The sequence below is a fragment of the Triticum urartu genome, chromosome 4 (assembly GCF_003073215.2).
Source record: "Triticum urartu cultivar G1812 chromosome 4, Tu2.1, whole genome shotgun sequence".
Lineage (NCBI taxonomy): Eukaryota > Viridiplantae > Streptophyta > Magnoliopsida > Poales > Poaceae > Triticum > Triticum urartu.
Genome location: NC_053025.1, coordinates 490,690,978 through 490,699,890, shown reverse-complemented (window position 1 = coordinate 490,699,890; position 8,913 = coordinate 490,690,978).

Sequence of the window (8,913 nt, the reverse complement as noted above, 5' to 3'; positions counted from 1 at the left end):
TGGATCGCTAGCTCTTCTCGAGGGATCTTTCTTTCCGTTGACCACAAAGCCGATTGTTTGATGCGTTTTTTTCCAGAAACTTTCAATATATTCATTTTCAATCATGGCATTACAAAGAGCAACAGAGGTACTCCCTCCTTTTTTTTACTCTGTGTATAAAATTTGGTCAAAGTCAAAACTACACAAAGTTTGACCAAATTTATATCAAAAAATATGAATATCTATAATACTAAAACTATATACCAAATTTATATAAAAAATATGAACATCTATAATACTAAAACTATATAGTATGAAAATATATTTCATGATGCATCTGATAATATTGATTTCATATTGTGAATGATAATATTTTATAATATAAAGTTAGTCAAACTTTTACAAACTTGACTTTGACCAAACCTTATATGCAGACTAAAAAGAAACGAAGGGAGTAATAAAAATGGGATTTTTTTTTGTTTTTGACACTCTAGATTTTGTCAATTTTCCTTATTCCACTCTATATTTTAACATTTCACTTTTGCCACTCTTAGTTTTTGACAATTATCGCAATTGCCATTCTGTGGCAAAAGCAAAATAATTTATTTCGTTTTTGCCACTCTTAGCTTTTGACAATTATCACAATTGCCACTCTGAAAATTTTGTTTTTGCCACCGGAATGGCAATTGTGATAACTGTCAAAAACTAAGAGTGAAAAAAGTGAAATGTCAAAATCTAGAGTGGCATATGGAAAATTGGCAAAATCTAGAGCGGCAAAAACAATTTTTTCCAATAAAAATTACAACCATGTTCGTGGACCACCTAGCGGCAACTACAAGCAGTGGATCGAGCCGAAGGCGCGCCGCTATCACTGCCCCTCCCTCACCAGAGCCGGACAAACCTTATTGTAGTAGACAGTCAGGAAATTATCATGTTAAGGCCACATAGGACCAACACACCAGAGTAGCAACCATCGGCCATGAAGAAAGTTGTAGATCAAAAGGATCAAACCTGTAAACACCCAAACGATGATGAACAAAAACCGGATCCAAACAGATCCAACAAAGACCAGCACCGACCGAATCCCGCGAGATCCGACGAAGACAAACCTCCACACGCTCTCCAACGATGCTATATGCACCATCAGGACGTGGATAGAACGTGGGAGACATTATTCCTACTAAGGAACATCACCGCCACCACACAGCGCCAACCAAGACGTTGAATCTAGTAAGAACGAGAACGGGGTCCCTCCCGCCGGCGGGGGGCCGAGATCCTCTGTAACATCCCAAATTTTCAATTTGGAATGTTATACATAGGTCATCATATGCATATCATATTTTATTTGCAATTTGAGTTTTGATCCTAGAAATTCTAAGCAACTCAAGGACCCACGGAGAGAGTTGGGGATTTCGTTTATTTTCATATTTGAGTTTTTCTCAAATATTGAAAAGATGATCATTTTGATTTTAATTATTTTTCTCTCCAAAATATTTCCAATATTAAAAATAAAATAGAGGAGATAAAATGACTTCTCCAAAATAAAGGAAATATTGGAGGAAAAATGTTAAAATCAAATAAATAATTTTATTTGGGTTTTATTTGTTATTTTATTTGAATTAGAAAAAATATGCATTTTTCAAAATTGCATTTTTAGGCCAAGAAAATGTTCACTTTGTTCTAAATATTTTATTTAGATGGTGAAAATTGTTTTTGGTATTTTTTTAGAATTTTTTTATATTTATTTAGGATTTTTACTTTTCGGCGGAATTTAGATTTTTTTTAAAAAAATCGCGCGCCCAACTGGGCCAACGGCCCAGCCGAGCCGGGCCAAGCCCACCAGCGCCGACGCCTCCCGCGCCATGCGAGTGCTGGACTCCCGCCGGAGTCCGGGTCGGCCTCGGCGTCCGTGTCCCCTCCCGCAAGACGCCGCCGCCCCCGAGGCCTTTATAACCCGCGCCACTCCTACCGCCTCTCACCACCACCGCCGCCGCAGCAGCAAGCAGCAGCAGCCACCGCCGCCGCTCTGCCGCGCCGCTCCGCCCCGCGTCGTTGCCGCGCCCGCTGCCGCCGCCGCTCTGTCGCGCCGCTCCGCCCCACCCGCGTCGCTCCACAGCCTGCCACCGCAGCCCGCCGGAGCCGCCGCCCCGCCCGAAGCCGCCGCCGCCGTTCACCGGTACGGAACCGCCCGGTTCGCCGGTTCTTCTGTTTTTTTGGTGTTAGATCTAGGTCGGTTTTTTTAGGATTAGGGTTCTTCTCGGTTTAGTTCTAATCGGCGAACGTTCGTTCGTTTAGACCTAATAACGAACGAATTCGTTCGTTTGCCTCTGTTAGCGGACGTTCGTCCGATGGATTTTTCTGTTTCTGTTTTATTTGCACCAGGGACCTATCCGCGATTATTTTTATCGTAGATTAGCCCCTGATCTTCAAACCCTCGCAACTTTTCAACCGTTCATCGAAATCCACTGAAACCAACGCCAAAATCTTCTTCTCGAAGCCCTCTTACCAGTTAAACAACTTGAAAATGGTTTTGACAATTTAAAATTTTGGTTGCAAGCAAATTTGCACTCGAAGTTCTTTTGACCGTAGTTTCAGTTCCGTAGCTCCGATTCGATTGATTCTTTTTGCAAATCGAAGCTCTTCAGTTGGACTTTCAGATTGGATCTTCTTATTTGAGTTTTACCCTTGCATCTTTGCTTGAGTGCTTATGTATTCTATTGTTTGTTTGCGATAGAATTCTCGGAGTGCGAAGCGCGCTACTACGAGTCTCTAGGGTTTGCAGATCGTCAGCAAGGCAAGTAACACATTGATCATACCTCTTATTACCCAGTTTTTATGCATTAGTTTCAATCCTAAAACACTGCATGCTTAGGATGTGATTAACATGTGGGTATTGGAAAGTAGATGATGAGGTAGAACCTATTGCCCTTTTGTTATCAAACCTTGGGAGTTACATCTATGTTATGCTTAGGTTGCCATGCTATGCTCGTAGACATGGTTTGGTTTGAGTGATCCATGATAGATGTGAGATTGTTAATTAATGGTTAACTTAAGGTGGCTACTTAAATACACATCTGCGTGGATTGGTTGCGGGCACCTGGGGTTATACCAGTGTTGTCCTTTGGTTCGCCACCCAGGCTCAAAGGGATCATAAGATTATTCTTGCTAGAAACTTCCGTGTGCAGCCACAAGCTATTATGGGCCCTAGCATAGTTTAGTATGTTGCATGACCTCTTTCAGTGGTAGACTAGCAGATTAGGGGATGTAGGTTGGTACTGTCTACCCAGAGTAAAGAGTTAATATTTCTGAAAGACTATGTCTCGGTCATCCGTTTCTCAAACACCATGTAGTGCGAGAAATCCAACGGAGGAGATGGAGTCTTGTGGGGAAAAGTGCGCAAACCTATGTAGAGTGTACAAACTAATCATGGTTAGCCGTGTCCCCGGTTATGGACATCTTGAGTATCTGGTTTTTGGATTATCATGTTGATCTCATCACTAGAAATTAATTTGTTGGGTTATTAATTACTGTTTAATTGGGATTGAGATGGGGGTACCATTCTCAATGTTCAATCAACTACCATGATAGTTAAACAAAATATATTCCTTGGATGTAGGGAAAAATTGGCTTTTCGCAAAAATATTATAACCATAGAGCCTCCACCAGCCATATATGCATGTAGTGATAGCATTTACCTGTTCATTGCTCTACTGTGTTATATTGCCAGCATATTCCATGTGCTGACCCATTTCGGGCTGCAACATATCATGTTGCAGACTTTTCAAACAAAGTGTAAGGTGCGCTAGGTCGTTGTCGTGCACTCAGCTATGCCGTTGGAGTTGATGGACTCACTTTATCTTCCAAGCCTTCCACTGTTATTGTATTTAGATGGCCTTAAGCCATATTATTGTAATAAGTTCTCTTTTGAGACATTCTATGTATTAAGTGTGTGATTGCATTCTATTATAAATCCTTCAAATACTGTGTGTGTCAGCATTATCGATCCAGGGATGACACTTATACACAGAGATTTGACCGTTTGAGGTCGGATCGTTACAAGATGGTATCAGAGCACACACTGATTGTAGGACACGACCACTAAGATAAGCCATAGGTCACTCTTCTCTACTCATTTCTGACTCCTCTCCATTTTCCACACTATAGGAAGGAGGACTCAAGGAACAAGTTTGCACAACCGAATGAAGACACACCTTTTGGGAGACACTTGAAGGAAGTCACTAGGTACCTGAACATCAGAATACCAAGCTTCACTAGGACCTACACTGCCACTTTACCAGAAGAGGAGCATTGGATGATTCGAGTTCAAGTTCCAGGAAGGACATTCACGCCAGTTACTGAGCCCATAGAGTTTTCCTTTGATGCACCAACCTAGAGTCTAGGAAAGAGCATGACAGCCCACATCGCCATGGGACGCATCAGCGAAGTTTATCACAAGGATCTTAAGGACACCATCTACCAGATATGTGGGCATCGAGATGAGCAATGGGAGATGATCAGCACCAGGAGGGGCAGGTCCATTGCAGCTTTCATCCAGGAGTTAAACCAGCACATTCGTTGCCAGGAGAACCAAATGTGCGCAAGCATGATAGACCTGAAGAAGGTGATGACCAGGAACATGGAGCTAGAATAGGAACTCAAGTCTACACGCGACGGATATGAGGAAGAAATCACAATACTAGTGGAGAAGAATGACGACCTGACAAGGAAGCTAGGAGTGTTCATGGGAGACCCCGCGCCAGGAGGAGATGACGACCCTCCCGAGGACATTCGTTCTGAAGACTACATCATCATCGATGACCCCGACTCCGACCCCGACAGTAGTGATGATGATTATGAAGACGAAGCTGGAGCGGATATCATGGAGTCTTCCACCGATCAAAATTTCTAGTAGACCACCATATTATCAGTAGTATTCCCCCATGTATATAGTAGTAACCCGAGCAGTGTAACGATAGTTAGATCGACTATATGCCCTTGTTTGAATTGATTGGTGTGATATGAATGTGTTTGTATCATGTGCATATGGGTAGTGCTTTCTCACTAGACCTCATTCTATTCTAATCTCTCCCCTCTAAACCTACCAGATGCCTCCGAGACATGACCCCGGATTTGCCTTCCCGTTGGAGCTCACTCAATTGATCCAACAACAGAATGCCTTGATGCAACTACTAGTCCAGAACCAAGGCAACATAAACAACAACAACAACAACAACAACAACAACAACAACAACAACCCACCACCACCACCTCCATTGACAATTTAGCCTGTTTTCTGAGGTTGCAGCCGCCAGTGTTTTCCAGTAGCACCGAGTCGATAGTTGCTGATGACTGGCTACGCATGATTGGAAGGGAGTTGACCACCGCAGGTTGCACAGATGCTGAGAAGGTGCGTTTTGCCGCACATCAATTGGATGGACCCGCAGCCTAATGGTGGGAGAATTACACAACCACTTTCCCTATAGCCAATGTCACTTGGGATCAGTTTCAGCAAGCATTCTGCACTACACATGTCTCAACTGGAGCTATGAGCATGAAGGAGCATGAGGTTTGCAACTTACGCCAGGGAAATCGTACTGTGGGGCAGTACATGGATGAGTTCAGTAAGTTAGCTCGCTATGCCCCGGATGATGTCGCCACCGATGCCGCGAAGCAGGACAAGTTTATGGAAGGGTTGAATGATGAGATGAGTATGCAGTTGATAGTAGCGACATTCGCTAACTACCAGGAGTTGGTAGACAAGGCTCTTATGATTGAAGGGAAGCAGCAACAGATAGAGAGCCGCAAGAGGAAGTATGGACAAGGGAAGTACAATTCAGGAGCTCAGCAAAAGCCTCATTTTACCTCGAACTCGGGAGGATATACCCATAACCATGGAGGACATATGCACAATGGAGGAAGTTCGCATAACCACAGTGGCCCCAAGAATGGAAATGGGAATGGAGCCGGCAGCAACCAGAACCGCTCTAACCCAGCCACACCCACCAAGAAGGACCAAAGTCACATTACTTGTTTCAAGTGCGGGAAGACTGGACACTATGCCAATGAGTGCCCCGAAGCAAAGAATGGTAATGGCAATGGAAGCTTTGGGAAGAAGCCCAACCCTTTCAATAGGGGACATGTGAACCACGTTAATGTGGAGGAGGTTGAAGAGCAGCCAGACGCAGTTATCGGTAAGTTTTTGGTTAAGTCATTTACCGCTCTCGTTCTTTTTGACACTGGTGCATCGCATTCATACATATCAAGGGGATTTCTGGACAAGTTTAAGCTACCCACCTTAGCTCTTAGGACACCCATGTTAGTAAGCTCACCAGGTGCAGAGTATATGGCCAGCCGATGGTGCGATCGGTTACCCTTAACCATTGGTAGCCATGTTTTCCCCTCAGACCTAATAATTCTGGAGTCACAAGGATTGGATGTTATACTAGGCATGGATTGGCTGTCGAAGTATGGAGGAAACATTGACTGTGCTAGTAGGTCAATTTTGGTCACCACCCCGGAGGGAAAAAAGATTAAGTATGTATCCAGGCATGCGCCAAGGAGAACCCAAGTAAATTCCCTCTCAGGAGTTGTTCACGAGGAAGTGCCTGTAGTGAAGGATTATCCGGATGTATTTCCAGAGGAGCTACCAGGCATGCCGCCGGATCGAGACATTGAGTTTTTGATAGAGCTATTACCAGGCACCAGACCGATATCAAAGAGACCATACCGGATGCCCGCAAATGATCTGGAGGAGATTAAGAAGAAGATTAAGGAGTTATTAGAGAAAGGTTACATTCGATGAAGTTCGTCACCGTGGGGAGCACCAGTGCTTTTGGTTGAGAAGAAGGATGGATCTTTGAGAATGGTTGTTGATTATCGTGCATTGAATGAAGTGACGATCAAGAACAAGTACCCACTGCTGATGATCAATGATTTGTTTGACCAGCTGTAAGGAGCTAAAGTATTCTCCAAGATCGATCTACGATCAGGATACCACCAGTCGAAGATCCGAGAATAGGATATACCCAAGACAACCTTCACCACAAGGTACAGGCTATACGAGTACATGGTTATGTCATTTGGATTGACTAACGCCCCTGCCTATTTCATGAGTATGATGAATAAGGTGTTCATGGAGTTCTTGGATAAGTTTGTTGTGGTGTTCATTAATGATATCTTGGTATACTCGAAGAATGAAGATGAGCACAAGGAGCATTTGCGTTTAGTTCTCGAGAAGCTCAGGGAACATCAGTTATATGCCAAGTTCAGCAAGTGTGAGTTTTGGTTAAAGGAAGTTGGATTTCTTGGCCATGTTATATCAGGAGAAGGTATAGCAGTGGATCCTACCAAGGTTCAGTCTGTCACTGAGTGGTTGGCACCCACCTCAGTTGGAGAGATCCGTAGTTTTCTTGGACTCGCGGGATATTATCGGAGATTCATTGAGAATTTTTCTAAGATTGCGAAGCCCATGACGTAGTTGCTGAAGAAAGACACTAAGTTTAAGTGGACAGATGAATGTGAGGCGAGTTTTCAGGAGCTGAAGAAACGTTTGGTTACAACCCTAGTGCTGATTCTGTCGGATATACGCAAGGATTTCCAAGTGTACTGCGACGCTTCTCGTTTAGGACTTCAATCAACATTATTGGGAAAGATTCAAGAAGCTCAGAAGGATGATAAGGAAATTGCTGAGATAAAGGAGAAGATGAGCAAAGGAAAAGCCAAGGGTTTTCATGAGGATGAGCACGATACCTTATGGTTTGAGGACCGTGTTTATGTACCCAATAATACATAGATCAGGAAGTTAATACTTCAGGAAGCTCATGACTCGCCATACTCGATACACCCCGGAAACACCAAGATGTATTTGGATTTGAAGGAGCGTTTCTGGTGGACAGGGATGAAGAAGGATATTGCCGAGTATGTAGCCGTATGTGATGTATGTCAGAGAGTGAAGGCAGAACATCAGAAGCCAGCAGGATTACTGCAGCCTATGCCGATACCCGAATGGAAGTGGGATAAGCTTGGCATGGATTTCATCACCGGATTACCTAGGACCTAATCGGGATATGATTTTATCTGGGTAGTAGTGGATCGTTTGACCAAAGTGGCTCACTTTATCCCAATGAAAACTACCTATATGAGTGCGAAGTTGGCCAAGATATATATGACCAGGATCGTGTGTCTGCATGGAGTTCCGAGGACCATCGTATCAGATAGTGGGACCCAGTTTACTTCAAAGTTTTGGAATCAGCTGCACCAGACCTTGGGTACCAGGCTAGAGTTCAGTACTGCCTTTCATCCGTAGACAGATGGACAAACTGAGAGAGTCAATCAGATTCTGGAGGACATGTTGAGAGCTTGTGCGCTGGATTATGGACCTAGCTGGGATGATAATTTGCCCTACACGGAGTTCTCATACAACAACAGCTACCAGGATAGTTTGAAGATGGCACCTTTCGAAGCTTTGTATGGAATGAGGTGCAGGACACCGTTAATGTGGGATGAAGTTGGAGACCATCAGTTGTTTGGACCAGATTTGATCAAAGAGTCCAAAGAGAAGGTTAAGTTGATTCGAGATAGACTGAAGGTAGCTCAGTCCAAACAGAAGAGTTATGCAGACTCAAAACGCAAGGAAGTAGTCTATGAAATCGGAGATAGAGCATATCTTCGTGTGTCACCTCTGCGAGGAGTTAAACGCTTTGGAGTTAAGGGAAAGTTAGCCCCGAGATTTGTAGGACCATACCGAGTTTTGGAACGTATGGGAGAAGTGGCCTACAAGTTGGAGTTACTCGAAGGACTGTCAGGAGTTCATGATGTGTTCCATGTTTCTCAGTTGAAGAAGTGCCATTCTGAGATGGCCGATATCCCTCTGAGAGATACAGTGCCCCTGGAAGCAATTTAGTTGGATAGTGATCTGACCTACGAGGAGAAACC